The following is a 17,495-nucleotide window of genomic DNA, read 5'->3' as shown; positions in this document are numbered from 1 at the left end:
GTCCCGGATTGTGAGTCGGACATCCCCCGAGGGGTCCCAGATTGGAGAGGGTGCAGGCTGGGCTGAGGGACACACACACCCCGCCAGTGCACAAATTTTATTCACCGGGCCTCTAGTTTCTATTATAAACAGGAATGTTATTAACAGCAGCATAGTGACATCCTTAAAAACAAATACATATTTTAGTATTCTTCAATATGGCTTAGATAAAAGTGAATGATTTAAGAATTCTTCAGTCACTGAATTATTGATAAATTATAATGAAATGAAGCAATTAAATCAAATGTACCCAATCTCATTACAAATATAGATAAGATAATTGTACAATTTTAAGACCATTTTAACCATCCTTCCTTCTACCCTAGAGAAATGGGAACAGTTTTTTGGTCTGAAGACCAGGTCTTTGTCTCAGTCTATCCTTCACTTTTTGGGTCAACACTCTCACCCTAAGCCTAACATTGACACTGAACTTGCTAACTAAATAGCCCATCTCTTATTACAGTATTTCTGTCCTGTTAGATTATTCCACTCTTGTCTAATTTCCCTGAACTTTCTGCTCACTGTTGTTTCCTTTAATGTCATTGTTTGCCCATATTGCTATTGGCCTGTCTCTATGCCTAGGTCCTAAAACTTTCATCTGAGACTTTTTCTCTATGATTTGCTTTTGCATTGATTATTTGAAAGATAGGAAGGGCTCTTTATCTGCCACATAGAAAATCCCATTATTCTGATTTGAAGCTTCCAGGCTGCGTCATCAGAAAGGTACTTGGATACAAGGGAGAAAACACACTGCTTCTGCAACATGCCCATTAGCCTTCATTGATAAAGCACTTGCCACTCACAAGGCCTCCAGCAGAAATCAGAGACCCTGTAAAATCACCATCTCTATAAATCCATCTTTAATTATTCCTACTTCCTGGGTAAATAAGCAAGTGATGTCACAAGAAGACTTTTGAGTAACACAAAACGAATTCTAAATCATTTCTAAGACCCTTTTCCTTCTAATTTTAAGTCACCATGAATAGAGGAGTTTAGTCCAAAAGTTCTGAGCATTTTTTAAATGTAAACTGGGCCAGCATTTCCTGGAATTGATCTTGATTGAAGGCATCTGGTTTTTAATCTCAGCATTACAAAAAGGTTCTGAGACTCCAACTTGGGCTGGCAAATGAGTTTCAGTGGTTTGTGTCTGGAAAAAAAGCTTCTCCTTCTGGGACATCAAATTCTCCAGGTTATTTTAAAATTGAGTTACTTTGTGAAATCGGCACTGACATACTTTAAAGTTCCTTGAACTTCAAAATTCTAAGAACATGAGAGGTGATCTGACAGTAATTTTTGTCTATAGACTCAGAAAATTGATGAGTCACTATAAAATTCAGAGGTTTCCCACAATAATTAATACATCTTGGGTCACCATGGCATCCTCTTTTTAAAAAAGGTCTCATTGCTCATTCCCATGAAATTGACAAGTAGTATTTATTCTAAGAAAAGCCTCTTCTGCTCATTGCACATACATTTCTCTTTGTTCAAATGAGTCATCTTCATAGGTGATAGTTTTGAAATATGCTCTAATTGATCCATTACAGTTGTTTTCAAGGCTTTTTTTTTCTTAAAAATTTACTATATAAAACTTATAAAAATGATGTTGCCCAAATTGAGGAAAGGAGGAGTGTCTTGGACCTGAACTACTTAGCCTCCCTTCCTTTCCTGTTCCCATCCCAGAGGCACCTCAGCAGAAACCCAATACTCTATAACCCTCAGATAGAATAATTTGAAGCTTTTCAAATAAGCATTTCTCAAAAGGGTAAAATAGAGAAAAGGTGGCTTCGTGTTTGGTATAGGGAATCATAAAGGGCATGGGCTGGGAATGATAAGGCAAAAATCCTAGAATCTCACAGCTGAACCATCTTGGACAAGATGCTTAACCTCTCTGAACCTTTATTTTATTCATCTGCAAAAGGAACAAATAGTATCTAACATATGGTTTTGATTCATATTTTTTTGAAATTATTACAAGGAACAATTTAGTACAGTACTTGTATATAATGGTTACATTATTAAGTGAAGCAAAAACTCCTGTAAATTAAAGTTATTCACAAAAATTAAAACAAAATTAAATCTTCACATGTGGTCAAACATTGTTAATATGATTCCAAAAGTAACCAGAAAGATACATACATAGTTTTAGTTTTTTTAAAATTGTGTTCTTGGGAAATCATTTTTTTCCTTCCATGCAATCGTGCATTTTTTTTATTGATAAATGTGTATCTAACACGTGCATTATGCCAGCGTTTTCTGAGTTCTGGGATACAGAGTGAATTAGGGTTCTGCCCTTCAATCCTTCCGACGTTTTTTGACTTGGCACTGAGTTTATCGCCACATGACTCTTAAAGGTTCACATGCAGAGAACAAGTAATCAACCAGCTTCAGTTCTCAGCTCTGGACTTCCTTTAGGGAACCATCTTAGTTATTTTGAGGACAAATAACTGCTTACTCACAGTGACTTTTCTGCATGGCATCTTTTCCTCTATAATAGAATCTGCCATTTCCCTGGTATTTCTTTAAAATTAAGCCCTTCCTTCTGATTCTCTATGGCCCTCCCTATGATGGACATATGATACATCCCCAAAACAAGTTGATCATAGATAACAACATATCTGAGCTGTCTCAGCTTGTTGTCCATAGAAATACCTACACCAAGTAATGCTTCAATGTTATGAACTGAGCTGTTATCAAAGGCTGATACAAGAAATGGCCATTTAAAAAACGTTACTGTATTTTCTGTAAAACATGGGTTGAAGACATTATCCATCATTGTTACTCAATATCCACACGATAAATTTCTTGTAGAATTTAGGGACAGGAAAGTATTTGTCTCACTAGATAAACTTTTATGTTTTCTATTGTCTGAAAAAAGTAGTATAGCACGGTACTTAAGATGATGGCTTTGGAGTCAGACTTGGATTTGAGGCCTAGTCTAAACTTTTTTCTGACTGGAAAAAATTTGAAAAATTTAACTCTTTAAGCTTTGTTTTCTCATTTGTAAAAAAAGACCTTGGGTTTTTTTGTTTGTTTGTTTGTTTTATTTGTTTGTTTTTTAATAATTCAATAAGATAATACATGTCTCATTGTATATAGTAAACACTCAATATTATCTTTTATGTTTACTATGAGAAATATAAAACCCCATAATTTTTCTACCTGCCCTGTCCACCCCTTCCATACAATCTAACCAAGATTCTGACTTTCATGGCCATCAGTTCTTGATCTTTTGTATAGAATTATTAATTCTATGTCTCTCAAAAATGTCTCCCACTTGGATTTTTATTTAATTTTTTAAATTTAATTTTTGAATATGTTATTGAATACATTATGAATATGCTTTGGTCCATTATTATCTTGGAAATTATTTTCAACTATACATTTTCAGGAATTATATTGCTTCAGATTTTTTTATTTATTCTTTTATTCATTAATTTATTTATTTTAAATACATTTATGGCCATATGGTTTACAATCAATAAAATGAACCTATTTTAAGTGTACATGTGGGAAGTTTATGCACTCATGTAAACACTGCCAAAATCAAGATATAGAATATTACATCACCTTATAAAAGCTCCCTGTCACTTTTCCAATTAAATCCCTCACCACTCTCATCCCTAGACCCAGGAAACTATGAATTATGTAAATAGTATGATGTTGAAGTCCAAACCTACATGAAAGTTGGCCTTCAGTTAACATTTGTCAAGATAAACATTTTTTTTCACTTCAATTCCAAACGAAGATAGAGAAGTTTCCTTGTCTTCTTACCTTGTTTACTAGTCTATTCTTTTACTAAAGTTAAAACTCATTAAAAATTTCACTTCCAATCCTCATATTACATGGAACCAAGGACTTGTCTCATATTGTATTGTTAATACAATGCAACTTTCTTATTTTAGAAGTTACAAAATTCCCTCAAGAGTTTTGCAGTTCTAGAATTAATTTATCCCTCTAGATTTTAGCCATTTTTATTGTTTACTAGAGGCCTGGTACACAAAATTCATGCAATCGGCGGGTGGTGGGGGGTAGGGAGGTCCCTCAGCCCGGATTGCGAGAGGGTGCAGGCCAGACCCAGGGACCCCACAGGTGCACAATCAGGGCCAGGGAGGGATGTGGGAGGTTGGCCAGCTGGGGAGGGACTGTGGGAGGGCTCCAGGGCGTATCCGGCTCATCTCTCTCAGTCTGGATCAGCAGGACCCCAGCAGCAAGCTAACCTACTGGTTGGAGTGTCTGACCCCTGGTGGTCAGGGCATGTCATAGTGACTGGTCAACCAGTCAACTGTCTGCCCCCTAGTGGTCAGTGCACATCATAGCAAGCAGTTGAGTGGCCTGAGCATATCATTGGCATATTGCTCTTTGATTGGTTGAACGAACGAATGGGTGAACGGACACTTAGCATATTAGGCTTTTATTATATAGGATGTTGTTAACGTAAAAAACATTCAAACCTGTAAAGAATTTTTGTGAGTTTACTTGAACCAAACTGTTGACAATTGCCAGGAAGCAGAATCTCAATGTATTGCGATAGTTCTCTGGAGAATGGTGTTTTTCCACCATTTTTATATATTATAATCAAAGGAGGAAAGGTAAGTGAAATTCATTGGTGCTAGATCAGGGAGGCGGGAGAAAGCAAAGTGGGCAGGGGTGGGTGGGGGACCTCTGGTATTGGATAAAAAGTAAAATGATAGACACATGCTTCCTTTACACAGGTAGGTATAGGATAGTTAACAGTCAACAAGTAACAGGATAACCATAACAATGAGGGAATTTGTGGTCTCTGCCAGGGCACCAGTGCTGTGCCTTGAGGGGTCTGGAAAAAGAGAAGTTACAAGTTATCCTGACATTTCAGGGGTATATTATTTTAGATGCAAAAAGACAATAGGCTCAGTAAAGATTGAAGTTAATCTTTGTCAGGGAAGATACTGGCCTAGACACGAGGACTCACTATAAACTTTTTTTTTTAATGTATTTTATTGATTTTTTACAGAGAGGAAGGGAAAGGGATAGAGAGTTAGAAACATCGATGAGAGAGAAACATCGATCAGTTGCCTCCTGCACACCTCCTACTGGGGATGTGCCCACAACCAAGGTACATGCCCTTGCCCAGAATCGAACCTGGGACCCTTCAGTCCGCAGGCCGATGCTCTATCCACTGAGCCAAACCGGTTAGGGTTATAAACTTCTTTTTAATTAAAAGTTTTAATTTCAGACCATCCTTTATGGTTACTTTAGGTCTCTTGAGTTTACAAGGCCACCATGCAGGCCTTTCCTAAGTTAGTCAGGTTAGTATGTGGTCCCTTTTTGTCCACAATGTCTGGGTGTGTGTTTTTGTTTATTTTATTTGATCTTTAATTTCTTGAGGTCTTTTATTTTTTATGGTATTTATTTTATTTGTTTTAAATTGGGGAATTTTCCAGGATAATTAATGACTAAATATAGCTAAAAATTGGATTCTATGTCACATTCACATTCATAAAAAAAACAAAAACAATAAAAGTTATTTATCATTGATGCATGTCTGTGCCATTACCTGCTTGCCTACTGTTTATTTGTTTTGGTTTGTTTTTTTTAAATAAACAGTCCATGGAAACTTGCAGACATGTGTGGGAAACACATATCTTATTGCAGTACCAGAATAAAATGACAATTTGGAATCATGGCTAATCAACTGAGAGGCAATACAAGCTCACATCAAATGTCAGCAGTGCTTGTCTTAAGGATTGGTTTGTTGGTTATTAAAAGCAACAAAACAAAAGTGGAGAATAACAACAACAACAAAAAGTTCTCACCCAAATAACATGGTAAAGAGTTTAGGAAAAACTATAAAAGATTTCTAAAACTTCATGACACTCTATTTCGGTCTAGAAATGCCCACTGGAACCTAACAACTCTCATGAATCTGACCTTTCTCTACCTCTTCATTTCTCTGAAACATACACTTGTTTTCTATCTCATGTCATTTCCTTGGGGTTCTGCTGTGTGTTAACGACTTTTAATAAGATGGAAAAATGCGTGCTATTGTGTTTGGGTAGCAAATGATTTACCCAGGAAATATAATGCCTAAACCTAATTAAATTGCTTGTCTCCACAAAGCCCTCAAGGGGCAATGTTAACAGTGAGATTTTCAGACATTGTGTCAGCCTCATGGGGATCTATTTTTCATTGTGAGGGAATTTGGCATTCTTCAAATTTTACTACCACTGAATGGAAGATCACATTGTGCTTTTACACTGTAGTGTAAGCACCCAGTTGATTTATAATATAATATCCTGTGGAAGTTAAGAAAGGTTTACATTGCACAAAGAAATTTAAAAGTTTTTAATTTGGGAATATACTGATGGTAGTTTGAATTACAGGACAGTGAGGATGAAATAGTTAAAAATAAAACTCTGAGTGGACAGGGTTTTGTTGATACTGTATTTAATACTTACATTTTATTAAAATTGCCTTGCCATTAAAACAAAGCCCTTAATTTAGAAAATACATTTTCATTTCCTTTTGTATTTTTAAATTATTGATTACATATGTTTGAATATATGATATATTTGCATGGCTCAAAATCAAAACAAAATTACCCTGTTCTGTATTCTGGCATTCTAACTAATGGAGGAAAAAAGATTATCCCAATACTTTAGGGAGTACATTAGGGGACATGGAACCTTCTCAAATATAGAAATATCCAAAATAACAGAAACAAAATTAATAAAATTTCTGCCTTAAATGTTTAACATTGAACAATGTCTGTAAAGTTTTTGTAGTATTTAGGAAAATGTCTTGCTTTGCAAGTACCAAGATACTCAACTTATACATGCACAAGAGAAAACAATACAAAATTATTACTAAAACCAGGACTTCCCACAAAGAGTAGAAGTCTCCAACAGATTGAGACACTTGGGCTATTTCAGAAGAGAGAGAAAGTTCTGTCTTCCTCCCCTGGTTAAAGATTTTCACCAGTTTCTCATTGAGGAGGAACTAGAAATTTCTATCAACACATCATTGAACAGTATATATGTATATGTGTATGTATATAAAATACATACATAAGAAGTTGGAGGGAAAGAATCCATTTGTCACAGAAACATGTGCAGACTTATGGATCCTACCTGACTATTGCAAGCCCAAAAGAAGATTTTCAGTTAAGCAATACCCTTTCCAGAAGGTTCTATATCAAGACAAATTTCTTACTGCATGTACCACATATTACAAATTATAAGCATACATTATTTGCATCATGATGTCCATGCTTATAAAAATGCATTAAAACAGAAAGTATCAAAAAGGAGACATATGTAATACTTTAAACATGAAGAATTTTTAAAAAGTATCTATAAATAGAGATCACAGAATCATAAAACATTAGAGTTGGAAAGAACATAAGAACAATAGCTACTTCAACACTAATTATTGGACAGATGCTGTAATATAGACTTTCAATATATTGATTTATTTGATACTGACAACACAATAGGATAGGTACTATTATCATTCCTATTAATTATATAGAGATGGAAATTAAGGCACGGAAAGTTTAAGTGAGTTATTCAAGGTCACATAGCTTAATAATTTTTGAATTGGGGTTTAAAATCAACTCCAGAGTCTGTGTTCTTAACCACTAGAAGTCTATGAATCATTCCCAAGTAAGTTGGCATAGACAGTATTACAATGGGAATAAAAATTTTGGGTTGGAATCACATGCAAAATTTATGACCATTGAAAGAAATTCTTCATCCATATTTTTAGTTTTCAATTATTGACATGTGACTGCACTTAAGAAAAATTGATTTGGCTGGCCCTCTTGGTTATTCTAAGCAATTATATACTTTCCTTTATCTAAAAATAACCCACAAAGGTCCATTAACAACATAGAATAATGGGGCTCATATTTTTTATAAGAGGATAAAGGCTAGAGCCTGCCATTCTTAATCCTAAAAAAATGTTTAAAACTTAAGACTATTTTCACTTAATACAAAGTGACTTTATTAGAAATAATTGAAGTAATTATTCCCAAATTGATCTATGCTTCCCACTGCTTCAGATTTCTATTTTCTTTCTTTTGAGATTTCAATGTTTCAAATGTAAAGTGCTTTGAGACTTTTGTAAAAAGATGCTTTTAAAAATACATACTGTCAAAGTGTTACCAGTTTCTGTAAAACTCAGTATTAAAATTTTGAAGTGACTCATCTTAGATTTTCTATGTTTCCTATGTGACCTACACCACAGATATAAATGATTTTAAACTAGAGAACAAGAGAGTGTCATTCTTTTAGTAAGATGACCTTAGATGAATACATGAATTAAATTATCTGGTTTTTATTTTTTACTAACTTGAAGAAAATCTCTCTCTCTCTCTCTCTCTCTCTCTCTCTCTCTCTCTCTCTCCACTTGACATTCATAACATGCATGGTGCACTGGGAGACTAAATGATGTTAAAATATCAAAAAATGGTTTTAACTACTGCCATACAAATGCTACCTTGAATTCTTGAAACCTTAAAAAAACAACAACCATGATATTGAAAACCATTTTCTTAAATTAAATAAATGGAATAGTTTGTTTCTAAATATGATTGTTAATTTTTCAAGTGTTAAGTTAAAATACTTAGTGAATTTCAACTAGCCTCTTTTTTAAATATGAGATGCTTTGCAATATTCAAGAAAAATTATTCTTTTGTCATTTACAATGTGTGTATAAACATGTTATTTTCTTATATTCAACCTTATGTATAAATCACAAGAGCCATATGTGCCTCCCAATTTCTTATTTGCCCACAAATATATACTTCATTCCTTCATCCATATTAATAAAATTTTTAGCAGGGCATGTGGCCACTCTGAATAAAGACTACAATTCCCAGTCTATTTTGCAAATTAGTTATGGCACGGTGACTATGTTCGGTTAATGTCATGAGATAAGAATGTAAAGAGAGTTAGCTTGTGAGAGCTTTTGGACTAAATTGAACCACCAACACCACACCCCGCCACACCACCCTCCCCACCACCCCCGCCCCCTACACACACACGCAATTCATAAGGTGAGACTCTAACTCCAATTTGATTATGTTTGGACATCTAAGGAGTTAATGGAGGTTAAATGATGTCTTAAGAGTGAAACTCTAATTCCATAGGAGTATAAGAAGAGGTCCTTATAAGAAGAAGAAACACAGAGTGTGTATGCACAGAGGAAAGGCCATGATAAGAACACAGTGAGAAGGGGGAGAGAGAAGAAGTCCAAGGACAGAGAAAGCAAACCTGCCAATTCCCACCTTAATCTTGGACATCTAGCTTCCTGGATTGTGGGAAAACTAACTTCTGATGTCAAAGCCACCAAATCTGTGGTATTTTGTTATGGCAACCCTAACAAACTAATAGAATTTTACAATATGGTCAAGAAAGCAATAAAATGAATATGATTAATGTTGGCTATTATGATTAGTTTTAGACATGCAGTCTAAACTTGAGTACAAAATATGCAAAGCCCTATTATAGAAGTTTTGAAGATACAAAGGTCAAAAACATGGTCCATGACCTCAAAGTTTGTAATCTACCATTGCTATGGTTGAAAGTGTGTTCCATCAAAATTCCTGTGCTGAAGTCTCTTTGGGAAATAATTACATTTCTATAAGGTCATAAGGGTGGGGGCTTCCTAATTGGATTAGTATTCTTATAAGAAGAGAAAGCACAGAGACCTTCCGGACTATCCAGCTCCAGAGCAGCTATGAACTTGGAGTGGGTGTCCAACAGTAGAAGTTGAACCTATGCCAAAAGTACTGCCTAGATGGGTTTGCTTTCCTGCCTTTTCCCTGGCTGGTCAACATCTTCTGGTTTTTCCAAGAAGCCTTCCTTGTCCCAGCATACACAGAGCAGAGCCAAACCAAACGCTATGTCTGACACTTAGCTGTGGACTTCCTCTTCTGGGTGACTGTACTCTACACCTGGATCACCATCTTCCAGATCTACCAGTCCCATTGGAGCATCTTTGGGGACTACCTCTCCCTCACCATACCTCTGTGTACCCCTGACAACTTCTACATAGGCCTGGGACCTTCTCATTCTCCCGGGATAAGGATAGGGGGTAGTGAATGGTAAAGGGGGCCAAATACATGGCAATAGAAGATGATTTGACTTTAGGTGGTGTGCATACAATGTAATATACAGATTATGTATCATAGAAATATGCACTTGAAACCGATATAACCTTATTAAACAATGTCACCCAATTTTTAAAAAGTCCTTCTTTTAAGTTACTATAGTTGATTTTGTCTAAATTTAATACATATGTGATGTAATATTTTTACCTGTGTTGTCAAAACAAAGCAATATTTTGTGGAGTCAAATGATAAATGCTGTTATTAGTTGCTACTAGTTTACTAGAATAATATTATTACTTATGTGTGGCTCTGAGGAATGATATGTATATGTTACATATAATAGAAAACACCTCTTGCATTTGGCTATCATTTGTAACTAGAAGCCTGGTGCATGGATTCGTGCACCAGTGGGTTCCCTCAGCCTGGCCTGCAGGGATCAGGCTGAAATAGGCTCTCCAACATCCCCTGAGGGGTCCTGGATTGCGAGATGGCAGTTCTTGGGTGATGCACCCCAGAATTGGGCTCCCTCCTCTCTGGTTCCAGGTGCGTCACCCAAGAACCGCAGCTGCCAAGTCACTACAGCTCGGCAGCTCTTGCACTGAGCATCTGCTCCTTGGTGGTCAGTGCATGTCATAGCTACCAGTCGGAGCGTCTGCCCCCTGGTGGTCATTGCGCATCATGGCTACTGGTCAGATGGTTAAATGGTTGGATGCTTAGGCTTTTATATATATAGATGCTTAATATTTTCTTCATGAATACATATTCTTTTTTTGAAAAAATATATTTTTTATTGATTTTTTACAGAGAGGAAGAGAGAGGGATAGAGAGTTCGAAACATCGATGAGAGAGAAACATTGATCAGCCGCCTCCTGCACACCCCCTACTGGGGATGTGCCCGCAACCAAGGTACATGCCCTTGACCGGAATCGAACCTGGGACCCTTCAGTCCGCAGGCCGACGCTCTATCCACTGAGCCAAACCGGTTGCGGCATGAATGCATATTCTTAACACCAAGTTTTTCCTCATATCTGGCTTTCACACTGATGACTGATATGTACTATATTTTTGCCAGCTGCTATTGATTCCAGTGGGCCAGAGCAAGAACATGATATGAATTGAGTTTCATGTTTAATAGTTCTTATATTTCTGAGCCATAATGGAAAATTTTTTAGATAATTTAAGTTGTTAAACTACCTGACAAATCTTGGAAAGATCACAATCACCAAGAGTGATTCCTTTCACTTGATTATTCCATTGGCTTTAAAACTATTAATTTTATTTTGATTGTATGTATAGACTGAATTAGCATACATGAATATGGTAGAATTATACTTGGGCTGGGGCTTACAAAATTAATACCCCAAATAAAAGAGAAAGCATATAGGATTCAAATAAGAGCTCTATAATTATGAAAAGAGCAAAACCAAATAAAATATATCACATATTTTTATCCAGTTAGGAGCCAGGATGAGAGAGAGCTAGTACTCAAACTTTCAAGTTACATTTATCCTATAATAGTCACTATTTTTAGGCCTGTCTTTATATGAGTCGTAAAGGAAAGCTCAAAAAGTAAAAGATATGAAGGTTCCTCAGAATTTGCACTTCATAGAAATGCCAAAAAAGCTATAATTTTAGTTCAAATTAGGCATATATATCTACCTCAAGGTACTTTTGCAAATGCATAGCACATTTTATTTGTATTTCAGTGACCTCATTTTAGCTTTTGTTTAAAATTTTCTAACTCATCACAGAGAATCAAAATCTAAGAGATAAAATTTCAAAAAATAACAAATGAAGTGAATTATTTTTTCTGTGCCTCCAACCTTCAATATGGACATAATAACTTGTAAGAGTAACTGTATGAAAGGAGGAATGATTATTTAATAGTCACAAATTGCCTGCTGAATAGCAATTTGTGGCAGATTTTTGCTTGAGCACCAAAGTAGAGGATAAGAGCTGTGCCTTAGGAACTAACTGGAAGTCATATAAAAATTGAGGGACTTTAGTAAACAACACAATTAAAGGGAGTAGTAAATATGGCCACTAAAGAGTCTAATAGTATTTTAGGCTATTTTAATAGAATCAATGAATTGGCAGTTCCTTTCTATTTTATTTTGGACAATAGTAATCAGGTATAGCTGCCACATTTAAAAAACATGATATACATCAACAAGAGTGACCAGAGGAGCCCTAACTGGTTTGGTTCAGTGGATAGGCCTGCAGACTGAAGCGTCCCAGGTTCGATTCTGGTCAAGGGCATGTACCTTGGTTGCGGGCACATCCCCAGTAGGGGGTGTACAGGAGGTAGCTGATTGATGTTTCTCTCTCAGCTGATGGATGTTTCTCTCTCATCGATGTTTCTAACTCTCTATCCCTCCCTCTCCTTTTCTCTCTGTAAAAAATCAATAAAATAAAATAAATTTTAAAAAAAGAGTGACCAGAGGAGAGTAATGAAAATAGTGAAAGAATTCAAAATAATATTCAGTTGAAAAATCTATAGATGCCAGAAAGACATGAAGAAGAAAAGACTCAACAGGTCAGAGGTAGAGATCATGTTGGCAACATGTAAACACATGAAGAGAAAAGAAGAGACTACACTTGTCTTATAATAAGCCCCCAATTTTGTCAGAGAGAGATTTTGTTTAATAACAAAAATTTTCTAATAGATCAGGCTCTCCAAAGAAAGATAGACCACGTCAAAAAGTTTTATATTCCCACTCACTAAAGTATTGATTCAGACCACATTGATAGTTGGCAGAAATACTGTAGATTCAGTAATATAAGAGTAAATGAGCTATATAATGTTTAATGTTCCTTCCAAGCCTAAGGGCCCTTGATTCTAGGATACTGGAATATATAATTAGCTAAGAAAAAGTAAAAACTATTTATTTTTATAACGAGTGTGACAACACATGAAAAAGAATCTATTCAACACATAACTTCAAATATTTCTATATCATAAATTTTATAGACAATATTTCTCCAAAGTGAAAGAGATCTGAAGGAAGGTATAAATTTATCTGACAAAAATGTCATTGTTTTCTTTTCTGAAATTTATTTACAATGAAAGTCAAAGTTTTAAATTTGAAGTAAGAAAAAATAATAGCAAACAAAATTTAAAGTGGACATGAGATGGTATTTACAAGAAATATAAAAAAATGTTTTTAATGAGCAATTCATATTGGAGAAAAAAGAAATGTGTGGTTGTTTTGTAAGGGAAAGCAGAATGCCCATAGAAAAATACTCTGCTCTCAGTCTTTCAAAACACTAATACCTTATATATTTTGGATATTAACCCCTTATCAGGTGTATCATTGGTAAATATGTTCACCTATTCAGTGGGCTCCCTTTTCATTTTGTTGATGATTTCTTTTCCTGTACATAAGCTTTTTATTTTTATGTAGTCACACTTGTTTATTTTCTCCTTTTTTTCCCCTTGCCCTAGGGGATATATCAGCAAACATATTGCTATGAGAGATATCTGAGATTTTGCTGCGTTTGTTTTCTTCTAGAAATTTTATGGTTTCATAACTTACAATTTAAGTCTTTTATCCATTTTGAGTCTATTCTTGTGTACGGTGTAAGTTGGTGGTCTAGTTTCATTTTTTTTGCATGTACCTGTCCAATTTTCCCAACACCATTTATTAAAGAGACTATCTTGACTCCATTGTATGCTCTTGCCTCCTTTGTCAAATATTAGTAGAGCAGAATGGTGTGGTTCAATTTCTGGGATCTCTGTTCTGTTCCATTGATCGATATTCCTGTTCTTGTGTGAGTAGCAGCTGTTTTGATTACAGTGGCTTTGTAATATAACTTGGTATCTGGTATTGTGATCCCTCCTAGTTTGTTCTTCTTTACCAAGGTTGCTGAGGCTATTTTGGGGGCTTTAAGGAATATAAGCAATCCAATTAAAAAATGGGCAAAAGACCTAAATAGACACTTCTCCAAAGTAGACATACAGATGTCCAAAAGACATATGAAAAAAATGTTCAAAGTCAATAATCATCAGAGAGGTTCAAATGAAAACTTCAATGAGGTATCGCCTCACACCTGTAAGAATGGCTGTCATAAAAAAATCAACAAATGACCAATGCTGACGAGGATGTGGAGGTAAGGGGACTCTAGTACACTGCTGGTGGGAATGCAGACTGGTGCAGCCACTGTGGAAAACAGTATGGAGTTTCCTCAAAAAATTAAAAATGGAACTGCCATTTGACCCAGTGATCCCACTTCTAGGAATATATCCTAAGAAACCCAAAACACTAATCAGAAAGAATGTATGCACTCTATGTTCATAGCAGCACAATTTACAATAGCTAAGATCTGGAAACAGCCCAAGTGCTCATCAGTAGATGAGTAGATAAAAAATCTGTGATACATTCACATCATGGTTGTTGTAAAAAAAGAAGGATCTCTTATCCTTGGAGATAGCATGTAGGAACCTGGAGATAATTGTGCTAAGCGAAATAAGCCAATGAAAGACAAGTATCACATGATCTCACACATATGTAGAATCTAAAGAATAAAACAAACTGATGAACAAAACAGATCCAGAGACATAGAAACATGAAACAGACTGATGAATCTCAAAGGGAAGGTGGGAGTGGATGGTTGAGTGGAAAGAAATTAACCAAAGAACTTGTATGCATATATGCATAAACCATGGACACAGACAATAGTGTGGTAAAGCCTGGGGCAGGAGTAGGGGAACTTCTAGAAGGGGTCAATGGGGGAAAAAAGGTACATCTGTATTACTTTCAACAATAAAGATATATTAAAAAAAATAAAATACTGATACCTGTATGTGGCTACAAACTCTTAAACTGCTTCCGTTCTCATGGGTCCTCAACTCAAAAGGTCTTGCCTCAGTGTGTTTTCACATGCAGCACCTTCAATATCTGACCATTGTTTGCCCTGGTCTCCTGAACTAAAGGTGGATGTAATCTCTCACCTGCAGCCTCTCAAGGTACATGAAAGCCTCTAACTTTCACTCAATATTCCTTTATGGAAACACATTTTAGATTCCAAAGAGATGAGAATGGTGACCCTTCTTATCTATATATTCCAGAAGGAGGATACAGTTGCTGTATGCAATTTAAAAAATATTCAAGAGGGATATAATTCAATAAAAATTTATTCCCAGCCTCACTCTTCATAAATGTCCATGTAACACTGCAGAAAATCAATTTTGAATAATTTTCGTCGCTTTGTGTATCCACCTCAGAAATTGTCCAAAGATGGTTTGAATTTACTCAACCCTAAGGGCCAACCTCAGACGGCTTGTAAGATGCATACAAAAATCCCATTTCCTTGGATAAGAGAACAAGACATGCCTTAGAATATTTATTGAACATGAAGTTTCTCATTCTAAGAATTCATTCTTTTTCACATTTGCCAATCATCAAAACACAATTTTCACTGAAGTGCTCAAATATGCTACTGGTTCTAGTAATAGACTCAATTTATGTTTTGTTGGATCAACATGTGTGCATAGAAATCAGCATATTATTAAGCTATCCTTATGTGGAGCTTAAGTAATTAACATTTCATCATGTTTAGAAGTGACTCAGAAACATTGAATCGTGTCCTTTCTGAGACTGAAGACCTCACTATGTATAATCTGGAATCCAAGATAAGAGTCACTTCCATAGCATTCCTGATCAAGGATGGTACTAGCTACAGTTGAAAGAGTCTCTCCAATGTGCCATGGATAACTTCATTCACCTACCTTGGAGGAATATTTTGAAGAAAACTCATACTGACATATTCACCAGGTGCACTTCTATTCATACTTTAAAGTTTGACAGAGACAACAATAAACTCCTTTTACAGATGGGGGAGCAGATGAGTAATAGCTATTAACAACATATCCAAATTAGAATCATGTATTTTATTATTTTTGGTTCATAACCCCAGAGTTTCCAACAAACACTTGACAAAGAACTTATGTGCTTAAACAAAAGCAAAACTCTTTTTGCAGGAAAAAAATATTCCCTGAATATATCTGTAGCAACATATAGAAATGTTTCTTCAATAAATACAGTTGAAATTAGGAATGTTTCTTTAAAAATATAAGTCATTGGCATATCTGACATGTCAGAAAATGCTAAAATAAGCTAAGATTGCTAAAACCATGACTGGAACAAATGGAATCTAAGAGGGCATAGTTAAAGAAATAATTAATGAACACTCATAGTTTTGTATTCTATTCCTATATTTATTCAATATCCAGAAAAAATATCTCTAGAATGCATTAGTTTAACTCCCTAAAGAAATGCCTTCGATTAATTACTTCTATGTGGTATGCTCTTAGTTTTAAGCAAGATGTAAGGTGCTTTTATTTGTCTTCAGGAGCTAACATGTAAAATTGCATAGTAAAATGTCAGATACAAGTTGTTGACTAATACTTAACTCCAGATTTTTATACTTAAATCCTCCAAGTTTTTATAGAAATTTTCTTCAAGCAGGAATCCACGTCTTCTACATATACAGTTAATTCTTTATGTTTAAAATCATAGCTGTACCTATTTCTATTTTAAATTTTATTCCATTTGTTTTGGTGAAGTATTCTAGCCTTCTGGAACAAGTCTAAGTATGAATCCTGAATTACTGATTTTACTATACTTTCTAGTGTCATGAAAATTTAATAAGCATTCCTCCCATTCTTTCATCCAACCTTGCAGACAGTACTGACTATCACAGGGCTAAGGACAAAATGCTATGATGGATACCTTTTCAAGCAAAGATTTGTTCTTTGAGGAGAATGACAGCACAGTGATTTAATTCTATTCATTCTTAAAGCAAATGTAGCCATTCAGCATAATTTCTTAATTATGATAAAATTGAAAATGTAGAGGAAATTATTTCAGACCAAAGTAAAGGCATATGGAATGAAGATACTGTATAATCTACTTTGTGTTCATGAGAGATTTGGATCTTTCATATTATATTAATCACATCTAATTATTTGACCATCACACCAGCATCACTTAAAGTCATTATTAGCACTAAATAGCAAGAGAGGATCACCAACTCAGAGGTCATGGAATGAAACCAGAGTATTGACATTGGATTCTACTAATGTTATTTACTTCAACAAATCTAGACGTTTTATGGGGCAAAAGATGGGTAATCAGGCCATAGCTGTACTGTGAAATGAAGAGCTGGCATACAGTAGAAACACTTAAAATGCAAAGGCAACTTGGCATATGGCAAGTACAAGGGAAATGGTACATTTTGAGCAAAATGATAAAATTATGGGGAGAAATAGAATGGCCATTTGTAAAGGTGTCTGTGACTAGTGACTCCAGTTGTAAACCAATATGCAGCTTCAATGCTTTAGAGAAGAAAAAACAGCCTTTTGTGT

At 35.3% G+C, this 17,495-nt stretch overlaps 1 pseudogene across 1 annotated transcript; it reads left to right on the top strand.

Moving 5' to 3' along the window:
• The first annotated feature begins 9,756 nt into the window (after positions 1–9,756).
• LOC307097286 (gamma-secretase subunit PEN-2-like) lies at positions 9,757–10,127 on the top strand (annotated as a pseudogene). The gene has a single exon. The product of its transcript is annotated as a gamma-secretase subunit PEN-2-like (transcript).
• The last annotated feature ends 7,368 nt before the right edge of the window (positions 10,128–17,495 follow it).

This window comes from Cnephaeus nilssonii (assembly GCF_951640355.1).
Source record: "Cnephaeus nilssonii genome assembly, chromosome: 3".
NCBI classification, from domain to species: Eukaryota; Metazoa; Chordata; class Mammalia; order Chiroptera; family Vespertilionidae; genus Cnephaeus; species Cnephaeus nilssonii.
Note: the sequence above shows the minus strand (reverse complement) of the source record. Positions and strands in the feature narration are given on the sequence as shown.